General features: G+C 34.0%; 1 protein-coding gene across 1 annotated transcript in view; it reads left to right on the forward strand.

Annotated features, from left to right (window-relative positions):
- LOC129239487 (poly(U)-binding-splicing factor PUF60) overlaps nucleotides 1-16,007 on the forward strand; it is a 114,242-nt gene that overhangs the window by 18,942 nt on the left and 79,293 nt on the right. The gene's annotated exons all lie outside the window — the stretch shown is intronic.

Genomic DNA, 16,007 nt, shown 5'->3' on the forward strand with positions numbered 1-16,007 from the left:
GATTAGAAGTTTGAGATATATGTATGTACATATACACTCGTGAACAACAAAATAGGTGTGCGACATTTTGACCAATTTTAACCAATTTTGGTCATTTTAGTTTTTTTATTTTATATATATAAATTTTTCATAAAATTGTAACTCATCATTCAAAAAAACCATTTTTTTATACTTTGCCATACTTTGCGCGCCATTTTTGTGCATTATAAAAAAATTGTCGAAAGTATTTTGTATGGAAGAAAATGCGTAGCACTATACGCAAAATCGGCAAAAATCAGCAGTTTTTGTAGCCATTTTTAACTTGCTCTTTATTACCCCAAAATTGAATGGGCTAAAAAATTGCACACCAAAATTTATTCTAAAAGTTCTGATAAAAAAGTTTTAAATTCTGGTGAAAAGTAGCAGGATTTTCATAATTTTTACACAAAGTTTAAGAAAATGATTTGTATTCTTTTTTTTTGTTTGTGTATGAAGAGTTAAACTTTTATAAAAAATTAATATATAAGGTTGGCAAAAAAGTCTTGCGGTATTTCCGCAAGCTTGTCTTTGCAAGCGGTTAGTTCTAGTTGTATTCGTCGCATCGGTTCACGCTAGAGCTTTTTGGAAAGCTCTTTTCACGTGCTAACACGTGTTTGATTAATTGTTGTTTGCTTTTATTCGTTCGTGAGTTATAGCGTCGCAAACATGGAGCAAAATAAAGAGAAAATACGGCATATTTTACAGTACTACTACGATAAAGGCAAAAATGCATCTCATGCTGCCAATAAAATTTGTGCAGTTTATGGACCCGATACAGTTTCCATTTCCACCGCACAACGATGGTTTCAACGTTTTCGTTCTGGTGCAGAGGTGATCGAAGATGCGCCACGGTCCGGAAGGCCTGTCGTCGAAAATTGCGATAAAATCGCTGAATTGATCGAAAGAGTCCGGCATAGTAGCAGCCGTAGCATCGGCCAAGAGCTGGGCATGAGTCATCAAACCGTTATAAACCATTTAAAGATGCTTGGATTCAAAAAGAAGCTCGATGTATGCGTACCACACGACTTCACGCAAAAAAACATTTTTGCCCGTATGGATGCATGCGAATCGCTTTTGAATCGCAACAAAATCGACCCGTTTTTGAAGCGGATGGTAACTGGCGATGAAAAGTGGGTCACTTACGACAACGTGAAGCGCAAACGGTCGTGGTCGAAAAGCGGTGAAGCTGCCCAGACGGTGGCCAAGCCTGGATTGACGGCCAGGAAGGTTCTTCTGTGTGTTTGGTGGGATTGGCAGGGAATCATCCACTATGAGCTGCTCCCCTATGGCCAAACGCTCAATTCGGACCTGTACTGCCAACAACTGGACCGCTTGAATGCAGCACTCATGCAGAAGAGGCCATCTTTGATCAACAGAGGCCGAATTGTCCTCCATCAGGACAACGCCAGGCCACACACATCTTTGGTGACGCACCAGAAGCTCCGGGAGCTCGAATGGGAGGTTCTTTTGCATCCACCGTATAGTCCGGATCTCGCACCAAGTGATTACCACCTATTTCTGTCCATGGCGAACGAGCTTGGTAGTCGGAAGTTGTCCACAAGAGAGTCCTGTGAAAATTGGCTCTCCGAGTTTTTTGACAATAGGGAAGCGAGCTTCTATAAGAGGGGCATTATGAAGTTGGCTTCTCGTTGGGAACTCGTCATCGAACAAAACGGCGCATATTTGACTTAAATCGCATTATTATAACCAATTTTATGAACAATTGAAAAATCAATAAAAATACCGCAAGACTTTTTTGACAACCTTATATTAGGTGCGCAACTAAGTTCTCGCTGTTTTTCAATGGATGCTTAGACATATAGTAAACAAACTGCTTCGACACATTAGTGATTTTGTTTTGGAATTATATACTTTTAGTTTTGTGGAAATGTCTGATTTTGTGCCGAGTAATCGTCATTTGCAGGAAGTGTTGATTTTCCCCTTTCATTCGAAAAAAACGGCGGCTGAAGCGCACCGAGAGCTACAAAAAGTTTATGGAGATGCTGCTTTAAGTGAAACAACGTGCCGAGATTGGTTCCATCGCTTCAAAGACGGTGATTTTAATGTTGACGGCCGTCCGCGTGAAGTAAGGCCAAAAACCTTCGAAGACGCTGAATTGGAAGCATTGCTCAATGAAGATCCGTGTCAAACACAAGGAGAGCTTGATTCAGTATTAGTGGTTACCCGCCAATCAATTTCCAGGCCATTGCATGTTTTGGGAATGATTCAGAAACAGGGGACTTGGGATTCCACCATCGTGACGGGTGATGAAAAATAGATTCATTACAGCAATCCAAAGAAAAGAAAATCATGGGGACTGTCCGGTCGTGCTTCTACGTCGTCGCCTCGGCCGAATATTCGCGCTGCGAAGGTTATGCTATGTATTTGGTGAGACCAAGTTGGTGTTATTTATTATGAACTGTTAAAACCAAGCGAAACCAACACTGAGGGTCGGTATCGACTTCAATTGATGCGATTGAGCCGAGCATTGCGCGAGAAGCGGCCGCAATACGCGGAGAGGCATGAAAAAGTGATTGTACAGCATGACAACGCTTGGCCTCACTTGGCAACGTTAACCCGTTAAAACCTACCTGGAAGCACTGACTTGTTTTATTGCCCATAAGTGTATGTAGGCACATAAATAAATAAACACTATTAGAAGAGAAAAAATATTGTAGTTTATTAGAGAATACCGGCAGATATCGAAATGCATCAAATACTCGGTTAAAATAATGAGAAATCATAAAAAATTAAAAAAAAACAGAAAAAGAAAATAAATAAAAAGAGTCAGTATATTTCACTACTGCGACTGCTATAGTGTGCATAGTGTGTTTGTTTTTGGCACACTTGTGTAAGGCCCTACGTACAATACACGTCAAAGAATTTTTTCTAATAGTAAATTATGCCTCAATAGAGACTGTCAAACTTACGTACGTACGTGAAAATGCATTTCATAAAAAATAATCTGGCGTTGAATAGCAGGCACTCAGTTTCTGGGTAAACAATAATGGAGAAGAAGTTTGGCCTAAGCATGCTTCGAAGATTTATGTTTCCTACTGGCACAAAAAAGCATTTTTCTTTATGCTGCCTCTTATGCTATGAACAAAAAACTATATTGTATTTTTATTTTTTATTTAGTATTTACTCGCGCTGTCAACGCATTGAACTTGTAATTTTTCGTAAATTTTGTGAAAATTGCTTATAGATGGATAATATCTCATATGTTTATTTTAATTTCCTTATGTGCACTGTGCTTTATTTAAACAAAAAAGTATTATTATATTAAAAAATTTTAAATAAAAAAAATTAATTAAAAAAACATATAAGCCTTGTTTTTTCATTTTCAAAAATGTAATATACAAAAAAAAATTTCTCAAAAATTTTAGGCAAATGTTTTTTTTTGTTTTGGAAAATAATAATTTTTGTAAGTAATTCTTTTCTTAAAACGTAGAAACCTTTTTTTTAATTGTTTGGGCTAGAAAATTAGTACTCTATGCTTTATTAAAGCAAAAGAATTATTTTTTATAAATACCCTGAAACCCTCAAAATTAAAAAAAAGCTTTTATTAAAATAAATATATTCAACTTCTTTTTTTTATTTTTCAGAAATGTAAAAAAATATCTTTTTTCCAACAAATTTTAAACAACATTTTTTGTTATTTAACAAAAAAAATTGTTTAGCAAATATATTTTTTCCTTAAAACGTAAATTTTTTTTGTTTTAATTTTACAATTTTAAAATTAGTACTCTATGCTTTATTAAAACAAAATAGTTATTTTTAAAAATACCCAGAAACCCCCAAAATTAAAAAAAAAACTTTTTTTTATGTATATTCAACTCGTTTTTTTCAGAAATGTAAAAAAAAAGATATTTGTTCCCACAAATTTAGAAATTTGTTTTTAATATATTACAAAAAAAAATATTTTTTTTAATGGTAAATTTTTTTCAATTTTACAATTTTAAAATGTATACTCTATGCTTTATTAAAACAAAACAATTATTTTTTACAGACACCCCAAAAAAATTTAGACAAAAATTTTAACTTAAAAAAAATATATTATTTAAAAACAATTTTAAATTTAAAATAAAATAAAAATTTATTTAAAAAAACGTCTTCACCACGTTTTTTTCAGAAATGTAAAAAAATATATATTTTTCCCACAAATTTTAAACAAATATTTTTATTATTTTACAAAAAAATTTTCTTTACAATGTTAGAAAAAAAAAACAATATTAATTTTACAAAAAAAAAATTACAATTAAAAAAAAATGTATTGTATTAGGTGAATTTTTTCTTAAAAGTAAAATATTCTTAAAAGATATATAAAAATGTTTATTTTCTTCTTTTGATTTTCTTTGACAAATGTTCGAAAATTAGCGTTTTTTTAAATAAAGATTAATATTTTTATAGAGACCCTGAACCCTCGTCTATTTTTCATATTTCAAAAATGTAAAAAAAAACATTTTTTCACAAAAATTTTAAACAAACAAATATTATTTCCCAAAAAACAAATCTTTTTTTTTTTTATAACTTACTTTATTTGCAATCTATCTACTATAAGACATTCAGCAAATTAGATCTTATAAGATAATGGCAGCGGTAGTTTTGCTTTTGTGCAAATCTACATAGAAATTACAACAGCTTGTTAACTTGTACAGTTCATTCTTAAATTATTAAAATTCATTAGTACTTCAAGATTGCTTAAATTCATTGTTTGTTAATATTATCACTTAAGATTAACTTACTTAATTTTACCTTAAAGTTTATAGGTTGAGTAGATTCATACTAGAGGAGTGGCAAGTCTAAGATATGATTGCGTTTTAACCGTATAGTTTCATTGGTTGTGTCTAATAAACAAATCTTAAGTGTATTTTTTTCTAAAAACGTAAGTAGAAAATTGGTTTAAATGTTGGAATGAGCCGAAGGCATTTCATTCACCAGAATTTTCCCTGAATTAAATTGAATAAATCTCAATATTATTACATTTTTTTTTATATTATTACATAATTTTTCACACTAAACTAGAAAAACTTACTACAGCATCCAAAATACTTGGATTACTTAACATCGAATCGGCCATTACTTCTACAAAAAAACCAAAACTTTCTACAAAACATTATTTATTATTTGAGGGAAATATATATAAATATAAGATATATAAATACCATAAATAAGAGCCGTTTTATTATTTCCACCAATTAGCTTATTATTTACGTAATAGTTTCTAACTGAGTCCGAACTAACCACTCTCCCCGTGGAAGTGCCAAAAAGGTAGTACTACCTTATTTTGGATAGCTCTGCAAATTTTTGCTTTGAAAATGTCGTGCATACTTCCAATTCCAAGTCCACAATAATCCACGTTTCCAACTTTGTACATAATTTATAAAAAATCGGCAAATTTACAAAACCATTTTTTTAATAAAATTAAAAAAAATAGTGAGTACACAGTTTTATACTTGTAGTTCAATAAATTTCAATATAACAAAGTGTAAGTTTGGAGTCGCTCAATATTTTCGTTGATTATTCATCGGCGAACAATTTGCCCCTAAACGTTTGCCCATTGCTTTGGTGCTGTCCAAAATTCTTCTTGTTTCATCAATTACATCTACATTCCATCCGATAATAATTCTTAATCTAATTTATGCAATTTCCTGTGCGACTGCGGGCTTACGCACTACCTTTTTCTTGCACTGATTTTGCTTCGCTGCCTGGACGAGAGCTCGATCTTTGGAGAGTTGCAGTGAAACCATCTTTCCCCTACCGGTATTTAACGCCGCAAAAACTAGTTCAGATTGCGATTGAAAATAATCAAATACTCCTAGTAGGTGTTTTTTTTTTAAATGATTGTCAAATATCAATTCTAGAATTTCTTCTTTCAATTTCTCTCTTTTAGCCATTTAAATGTTTGCTTTTAGTTAGTACACTGCCTGTGCTAACAATCAGGAACCTATTGACCCACCTTTGTATGAATTTCTTTGAATTATGTGAATTTCTGTTATAAGAACAAATTCGGACCCAAAAAATCGCATCATCATTTTATGTTCAGTTTCATCAGAAATTAGACTCTTACCAAAAATTCTTCTCATTCATATTTTTCCAACCAAAAGTTTGCCAAATTCACTATTTATTTTTCAAATTCCACATTTTAACGCTTTCTCAGCTTCCATCAGTCTATTTGCATAGTTTCAAATGAACTTTAGCATTCACTTCGTATACCCAATGGACTTGTTGCTTCCCATTTCGCATCCAAGCGCTTTACACTCGTAATAGTTGTAAATATTTGACGCAAGCATTACCAACTCATCATCATCACCTTTGTTGCTATGAACGTTGCTTGAATGGCAGAGGAGAGGCAAGAAGAAGTGGGGAAGTAAAAAAAGTAAAAATATCTTATCACACCCACAGACAGGTTGGCATACTTTCAGTGAACTGCCAGAAAGTACTGCTGACCAACATTTCTTAAACATACATACATGCATACATACATACAAATGTACATGAATACATATGCACCACATAGCAATATAAGTATTTATTGCTTCGTTAGTGAGGCAGGTCAATGTGCCTACAGGTGAAAAACATATTTGAGTAGTGAAGTAACTCTGCAAAAGTTGTATGAACGAAGCTCTAATTTCTTTACGCACACAGTTTTTTGATCCGTACTCATACAGAAAGTTCTACATCTGATACATAAAATAAATTCCCAAAATATGTGCATATGTGTGTACGCTAATAACTGTGCACAGAATGCTCCGATTTGCACAGGATTTTTGGCATTTTGAAGTTGATCTCTTTTGCAAGGTTTTTTCGACGTAAATTCCATAAACGTACAAAAAAAGCGTGCCTATGAGCAAAAATTTGTTAAAAAATCCTACAATTCATTCTCAAACTGCAACATATCAAAAATTACGCAACCGATTGGAATATAGTTATTTTGTTACAAAACTCTCAGATCGTATCTCCTATCACTATTGGAATTTTAAAATAAAAGAAACATTTTTCCAAAAGATTTATGCTGGGGTGTAGATTCGCTGTGTGCCAAGCAAGCAAGACAATGATGTAAAATGTATGATCTCTGTTTTCTATATGTAGCTGGTTTGCAATTTCAAATTTCATACAAAAATTAGAAACATTTCACAAGCTTTTCAACTCAACTCCGCAGTCTGAATTAAAATTTCTAAAGATACTTTTTTATGCAATTTAATAGCCTCTAAAATTTTAGTATAATAAAGTGCAAGTTTGAAGTTGATAAAATATCCTGTTGCTTTTTTTATAAAGATAAAAGTGAAAGTCCAGGGGAGAGGGAAGATTCAAAGTTACTGAAGTAGGAGCCATTTAGCGATCGACACTTTTAAATGAGTAAGGTGCTTAAGCGAGAGGAACTTCAAAAGGAAACTTTTTCGATATTTGATGCTACAATATAATTTCCTTCAAAGTGAAAAGAATGAGGTACTTAGCAAAAACCACTTGAGCGAGTATACCTAGGTAAGTGATGCTTAAATACTCACTTAAGTGAGTATACCTAGATAAGTGATACCTAATACTCACTTAAGTAAGTATGCCGTAAGTAAGTATTGAAGTGAAATTCCGTTAAAAAGTGAAAAGAGTGAGGCACTTAAGTGATTTTCGCTTAAGTGAGTAAGGCAGTTAAATGAGAATTACTTTAGTAAGAAAATTTACAATATATATGATAATAAAAGAAAGCTTTGAATTAAAATTAAGACATAAAGGTACTTAAGAAAGTAAGTAAAGTTGTGTTACTTTAAATAGGAATTTGCTGGTGGGATTTGGTAGTTCAGATTTGCGAAATGTAACCACAATATCTTGTGTTGTTTATTTGCATTTGTACTGAAATATGTTTTACTTAATAATGGTTGAAAAAAATGGGTGAATAAAATCAGTCAGTAGTTTGTGAAAAGAAACTTGCTCGTAGTGGGAGAAGAATACCATGGCTACCTCTGGTTATAAGATGCAAACAGCCTGTGCTTTCAATAGATTATGTCAGAAGCTGGTTGAAAATTGCCGGCAAGGTCGCTAGGCGAATGAATTAATAAGCAAATAGCCCAACTTGTTAAACCCTTATTTATGGAGTAGTTTTTGCGTTGAATCTTTGATATGTATTATTGTAATTTTATATAAATAAAATGTTTCAAGCTCCAAATATAATATATATAATAAAACTTATTTAGTTTAAATAAAACCAAAAAACTTTTAGGCTTAAAAAAATGTATAAAATTGTAATTTCTAATTCCGATCTCTCTATATCTTTAATTGCAGGTATGTAAGCCGTTTGCCCATTCCAGACTTCATAAAACCTCAACTTGCATTTACATACATAATAAATCTCCAATTAATAGCCTCTAGAATGGTGTTGTAACATGGTAAAGTCTACGAAAAGAAGGTATGTGCCCATTTATGAATTGTCGCAATATTCGCGTACTTAAAAAAAAACTACTAAATTACTACGGAAATGATCACCGAGAAGAAACAAAATCGTGTGAAATGCAAAACAATTGAATGGTTAGGGATATGCAGTGAGTAACCTAAAAGTTTCGGTATCAAAAAATTGATATCGATTCTCTCAGTTTTTCGATTTTCAGCTTCTATTTGCATAACTGCGCGAAAAGAATTTTTCGAACAATGCGAAAATCGCCTAAAAATTTGGGTAATGAGAATATTTACTCCCACCTAATTTTTAATTTTTAAGTATAACTTTCGCATTAAATGTTTTTTATTCTACCGTATCCAATAAAGATACGAAAGAAGCATTTTCGTAACTCAATTTAGTTATTAGAGGGAAAGCAAAATGGTTTTTAACTGATCAGATTTTTTTTTATTTTATTAAATGCACAGTTTATTCCACCTAAACTCATTTATTCGAAACACTACGAAGCGCGGAATATTTGGCGAAAGAACAATGATTTTGATATCAAATTTTAAAAATTTCAACGCTTTTTCGAATATTGTATCATGTTAAATGTGAAGACTACATAGATATTCTCGCCAAATTTGACAGCTGTCGCTTTACCAAGTTGGTCGTCACACTTTCGTACTGCCAAAGTTCGAGCGCACTTTTTGAAAACGCCTTTACACATACAAGCATATTAAAAGATAATGAGAAAACGCGGCAAAAGGCATTAAATACATGCTTTTACTACCACACACGTTAGAGTATACAATGAACTCTGAAAATTAGATGTGCTTCGAGTGTGCACTTTTATGATGAAAAAAGTTAAATGAAGAAGCAAATGAGATGAGCTTACGTCTCAAATACTTTCAAGTACTTAGTTCTACTCGCCATTTTTTAACACAAATGTTTGAAGTCATTTTTACAGCAATGTTATCGAATCTTATTGTCTGCTTATGTGCCGTTAGCAAAGCTATAAAAAAAATCGAAGTACTTGCATTCAAGCGAGGGACTTCTGAAGCGCACGCGGCGCGAAATATGTGAAATTTCGACTGACTGCATAATACAACATCTGACTTCGCATTATCGGTATTCGAGTATCGGCACATTATTGTTATTCCCTTTTTCGCTTAGTTTGCACAAAATCAGATAATCATCACAGGTTCTATACGCTTTCACAGGCTTTATCTTGAAAACAAATAACGTCTTTGTACTGCGATTAATATATGCAACAACATGCGTCGGCGGCGTTGGCGCAAAGTTCATGCAATCAACCATACGGATAAACAAACAAATAACCAGGAAATATAAAAACATGTGAAGCAAAATTGTAAAGTCACAAGCAAAAAACAAAAGAAAAAAAACATCCTATTTGTACAGTGGCGGTTAAAATAATATCAGCGCAATTGTTGTCAAGATTTCACAATTTTTTTGTTTAAACTTTTTTTTCTTTTTCATATAAATTTAGTTTATGCAACAACAAAAACCCTATCGGTTTCAAGCTTTGTGCTTAATTAAAAAAAACTACAAATGCTCAAAAAATTAGACTTGTTTTTTTTTGTTATTTGTTTTTAACAAAAAAAATGTTTGTTTAAGTTTAAAACAGTTCTGGAGTTGTGCAGCCCATTAAATTTTGGTGCAAGTTGGCGCAAAATTAATCTCCCTATTTCACTATATTTTTCTTTCTTTTTTCTGATTTTTTTTAATTTTTGTTTTTAAATATAGTTAATGCTACAACAAAAACCATATAAATGCAAGTTTCAAACTTTGTGCTGAATGATCAAAAATCAAAAATAGTTCATCAAAATTTCAAAAAATTTTATAGTTAATAAACAAACAAAACAAGTTCAGGAGTTATGCAGCCCATTCAATTTTGGTATAAGGTGGTGCAAAATTAATCACCCTATTTCACCATATTTTATTTATTTTTCTCTTTTTATTATATTTTTTTATAAAAATGTTATACTTGTTGCAACCAAAACCATATAAATGAAAATTTTAAGCTTTGTGCTCAATTACAATAAAAAAATTCAACAAACGCTCAAAAAATTTCAAAGTGATTAGTCAGAAAAATCTTTGGTTTTCTTTTAGTTTAAAAAATTCTGGACACATAGTTGCATAGTTCATTCAATTTTAATAAAATTTTTTGCGAATTGATTTGTACATAAATCATATTTGACACTTGGGAACTAGACAACTGCACAATACAAATAGACAAGCAATAAACGGCGCAAAAGTCAAATTAAAGATTTCTGTCACACTAAATTATTTATTGTTTATTTACTATTATTATTATTAAAAACAAAAGATTCCAGAAATAATTTTGTGTCACCTTGTATAATAGTGTGGAATATACTTTTGGAGTGGCTAAAAACTCTTATTGACTTTTGTCCTTTTTTTTTTTGTTTTTGCCAAATTCGCGCATTTTTTCCATATAAAAATATTTAGAGCAAAACATGAATTATATTTTTATAAAAAATAACAAAAAACGAGGTATGAAAAAAATTAATAACCGAAATTGGCGCGCTCAATTATTTTAACCCCCACTGTATGTATATTCTAATGCCTAGCGTTGCACAAAACGAAACCTCATAAAAATATAATAACAGCTCGACGAGTGCTCTGAAGTCTCTGAAATATTCAACTACCTTATAGCACAACTCTCATTCCTGCCTGAAGAGGCACCGCGCTAAACTTCAGCCTGTTTGGCACTTTACATGCATACGCAGAGCTGCACACATTCACACATTCATTTTTGTAGTATTATGCGTCATTTACATAGTCCTTCTTCCACTGCCTATTCCAGGCACATATCCTAATACTCCTTATGCCAATACGTATGTGTGTATGTAAGGCATGCAGTTTACTTGAGCTTTTTCGCAAATATACTCCGGCATGATGAGATGGTGCCTACACTACACTTACAGCGACATGTAAATACAGACTTGTGCACATCCTAAGAGTACAGACAGTAGCGCTTTCAACTTCAACGTCAGCTCCAACTCTATCCAGTTCGAGCTTAGACAGTCTTTTGTTGACAATCTACTCGTGTTTGTGGCATTGTATTTGTAATTGTTTCTGCTATATAGTTCTTGCTGTTGTTTGGCATGTTTTTGCTGCTCTCCTGCCTTGTCTACAATGTGAATTATGCTTTGTTGTGCTTTATTGTTTATATACCACTCGAGTACTTGGAATAGGTAAAGTCGCGAAGTGTCGTCGTGCCTTGTCAGCATAAATTCCAATCAATCAAATGCGGTCACAGTGGTATAGTTTGCATTTTTGGGCAATCGAAATATTTGGTACATAAATGGCTAACGGCTGTTTTTAATTTAGTGCGTTATGCAGTATTATATACCTTAAAACAACAGTAATTTTTAGACAGCAGACATACGATGTTTGCCTATTGAATAACTATACTAACAATGTACGAAGGTCGTTTGAAGAGTCCCTACAATGTCAGAGAGATGGCACTACTGGCGCGTATCGAGGCTATGTTTAGTTAGTAGCATCTCTTGGAAGAACAGATACCGCATTGAGCCCTCTTTTTTCAATTTGGTCATTGACTACATAGACGCAACCATTCAACGCGGCGCCCCGTGGACGATACTGTACACAGACGACATTGCGCTAGTGAGCGAAGATGCAAATGAGATCCAAGCCAACTCAATCAGTGGCAAAACAACCTCGAATCGCATAGGCTAAAAATAAGCAGGAAGAAGACAAAGGTTATGCGCTGCGAGTTTTCCAACAACTCGACACCAACAAGCTTAGCACCAATTTTATTTATTTTTATTTTATTTTATAAAGGTTTACATAACAATATAATTATAATACAAACTGAAAGTAGTGCAGCGCTAGCATCGGAGGCTTTCGGCTGGAGCACCAATTTTGTTGAATGGCAGCCCTCTAAATGAGGTCCCCATATTTGAATACTTAGGCATAGTTACAACAAATACTGAAGAAGTGAATGAAGGTGTGGTGCTATGTGACAAAAGAATGTCAATTCGCCTAAAAGGCAAACTATATAAAACCGTCGTGCGCCCCACTTTGTTATATGGAGCCGAATGCTGGCTTTTGAAAATTCATCAGAAAGAAAACTTCAAACGGCAAAAATAAAAATGTTGAGTTGGTCAGCCTCGGCCACAATGCTGGGCAAAGCGACTAATCTACTCATTCGTGGTAGTCTTAAAAACGCGCCGATTGAGCAAAACATTCAAGAAAGCCGTCTTCTCTGGTATGAGCATGTCCAGAGGAAGCCTGGATCAGATATGACAGAAAACGTGTTAAACACCGCCATGACGCCAAGGAAGCCAGGTGCCAGAAAGTGATATGAAACGTGCAAACTAAAACACCGAGATGAGCCAGGGTCGAGAAATCTGGAGATTACGTACTAGGAGAGCTGACCCCAAATGAAATGGGATAAAAACAAGGGAGAAGAAGAAGAAGAAAGCAACGGACCAGCTCACGCCGCAGCAGTTGTGGTCACAAAATAAGTGGAAATAAGGTTTCAACTCATTTCACATCCCCCCTATTTGTCAGTCCGAGGAAGCCAGGACTGCTATTTGTTATCCAATTAGAGGCAATGGCTAGCGGAAAAAATTTTTATTCAAATGAAGAGGGGTTGAGAGAAACTAATTGTTATTTTTTAGACTTGGACAAATCCTATTTTTCGGAAGGGATCAACAAACTAGAGCATCATTGGACGAAGTGTATAATCCGTCTAAAGGAAGACTATGTCGAAAAATAAATAAGGTTTACCCCAAACAATGAAGTAGTTTGGAACTCTTCAAAAGACCGTCGTAAAATATTTGATTTTTTACTTATTTCAATTTCAATATACACTACGTCATCTTCCATTCTGCAGGGCGTAAGCGGCTAACCCTTTCTCTGTTTTAACAGAATCAAATAGTGTTCACTTTCAATGTGGAGGGGTGCTGCTGAAGTGTGAGTCTTTAAAAATGTGAGTCTTAATCAAGGCAAATCTGAAGCCTTGTGTGGACGACTTCCTTCTATGAGCTCTCGCATTTTACAAAGGGAAACTTTTCTCTGATTCCAAATACCGTATGATCGAATCAAGTGAATTATAGAGCATAGTTCTTTATATCGGCATAGAGTCTCACTGGTGGTGTAACTGATTGAATAGGTATTACCATCCAATGTATCCTGTGTTCGAAATCCACTCTGAAACAGCTCACTTATTCCTTGTTTTGGAGTAACCAAATTTTCCGATTTGCCTTGCTTGGAGTATTTGTTCCTTACAAATCAAACCTCTATTTTAAGATAAGGTGGTCCATATAATGGTTTTTTGCTCAAATGTTATTTTGACAGTGACAGCTCTTTTCCGCTTTGACTCAGCCCAGCAACATCCACTCGCCATCGAGCTCAACAGCTGAACCTTACGCGCACCAGCCTTATGCGAATTTTGCACAATAACCTCGCATTATTCGTAAACATGATCCAATTGACTTAGCAATTGAAGATATTCGACCATGCGCTTCGTTATCTCTTTTTAATTTGGGCCTGCCAACAGCTTGAAGTGGACAACTATTATGCTCGTAAGAGCATCTTTTCTAACGAAGGGCATTTTCATATCGGTGGCTATGTGAATAAGCGAAGCTGTCGCATTTCGAATAAAAAATGTTTTCAATATTCAAAAAATACTTTCAGCTCGTATCTTCTCTACTGCATCAACCCACTATGCATCCACTCGCACATTTTTTTGTTTTGTTTAACAGGCACTCCAATCGAACGTTGTATTGATTTGAGTTAAGTACTATGTCGTACTGAGTTGCCATGCTTCATACCGATTCGAGTGGAATTGAGTGTGACACAGGGCTTTTGTGGGTTTCACTTGCTAGCCCTGTGTGTATAGATTGCAAAGCTATGAACCTGCTGACAGCCATAAAACGCTGCCTGCGAATAAACAGGAAGTGCAAACATAAGCATAGATACGCAAAAATGGAGATACTCACAAGCCACCAATCAACACAATGACAGCGGGACAATTACAGGGAGGTTAAACATGAAAAAATTGCGAAAGGAGGTTGGGTAAAAGCCAGGCGAATTGGGCGGAGTTGGGCAAGTAAACAAGTCAAGAGGCAACTAAGCTAAGACTCCACAAAACGAAAATTCTAAATTCACAAAGTTGTCAATTCATACACACACACACGCATGCTTATGCACCTAATAGAAGCTTGAATACATGTAGTTGATGGGATTATATATGTTTTTTTTTTGTATTTATTTATTATTATTTTGTTTTTACGAGAAGCCAACATGGAAAGCCTATAGTCCTATGAATAAAAATGTTCAATCAAAACTAAACCTTCAGTCGCCTTTTAACGAATATCTCTCCGGCTGCCACTTTAGTATTGCAAAATTGGTATCTTTATTCAAAAGGTCGATCAGGTATCTTTACTCAAAGGATAGCGCAGGAATACGTTCTCGGATATCCCACCAAATGCTTAGAACGCCCTTAGGACACAAACCCTGTATTAAGATGACAATTGATTTTTTTTTGGTGTTTTCCTTCGTATAGAAGGGGAAACAAATGTCAAAAATTAACACGATTTTTGAGCCACCAAAATAAAATTCAGCCGTAAACTTTCAAACAAACGATGAATGGGCAGGGAATTCATGGAGACTCATGGCAGTGGAATGCCCTTCCTTATGGAAGTATGACGTAAACATCCTTATAAGGCTTCTAAATCGCACGAATTAATATAGTCGTGAAGAAATATTCGTATAACTTGTTGGTAGCGAAGATGTGGCAACAAAATGGATTATTGTTGAATAACCACTTCAACCAACCAATCAACCTACCAGAATGTTTTTTATTTTTTATTTTGGAAAAGTTTTATTTCAGCGTGCAATGTTATTGGTTTATCGAATTATTTCTAAGAATTTGAAGATATGTACTAGATATGCATTTCTAAATCCACGCTGAAAAGACACAGTTAGTTCATTAAATGTGAGCTTTACTATTTTACACACTCAATAGAATTTAAAAATACTGATTCGACGTTAGTTGGTGCAATTTTCTGGATTATCCCTCTCGTATATTGAGCAATGCACTATTAAGTCTCTATAGGCAGGCACGCATGCATCCGACCTATTCTGCTTATTAGATGATGCACACACCTTGCCAGCTTCTTATTGTCATATTTGAATAGCTCAGCTCAGCTCAGCTGTCAGTCCCTCAATTGGCGCGGCATTGTTGTGTTTGAGATTAAAGTATTATTTTAAATTTTGTTCTTGTCTAAAGATCTTCACTGGTGTGCTTTATTGAGATGCTGATAAAGCATTCGCTGCTGGAAAATCCTCTTAATTCATTGACTTGTGGTAGAGAATAGCTTGCATCCTTAGCATAAAACATATATGTAGATGTGTGTGTGTATGTAAGCGTTAGGGTGCCTTACCCATAGAAATTGTGAGTTTTCGACTGGAGTTATAAAGTACATATATTTTTTTGAGATTTACGCCAAAATATTTCTGAAAAACTTATAAAACCTCAAAGGTTAGAAGAATTGATGCTTAAAAGGCCTACATAAAAAGTTTAGAAATTTTATTAATGAACTTACTT

Source organism: Anastrepha obliqua, chromosome 1, assembly GCF_027943255.1.
Source record: "Anastrepha obliqua isolate idAnaObli1 chromosome 1, idAnaObli1_1.0, whole genome shotgun sequence".
Taxonomy (NCBI): Eukaryota; Metazoa; Arthropoda; class Insecta; order Diptera; family Tephritidae; genus Anastrepha; species Anastrepha obliqua.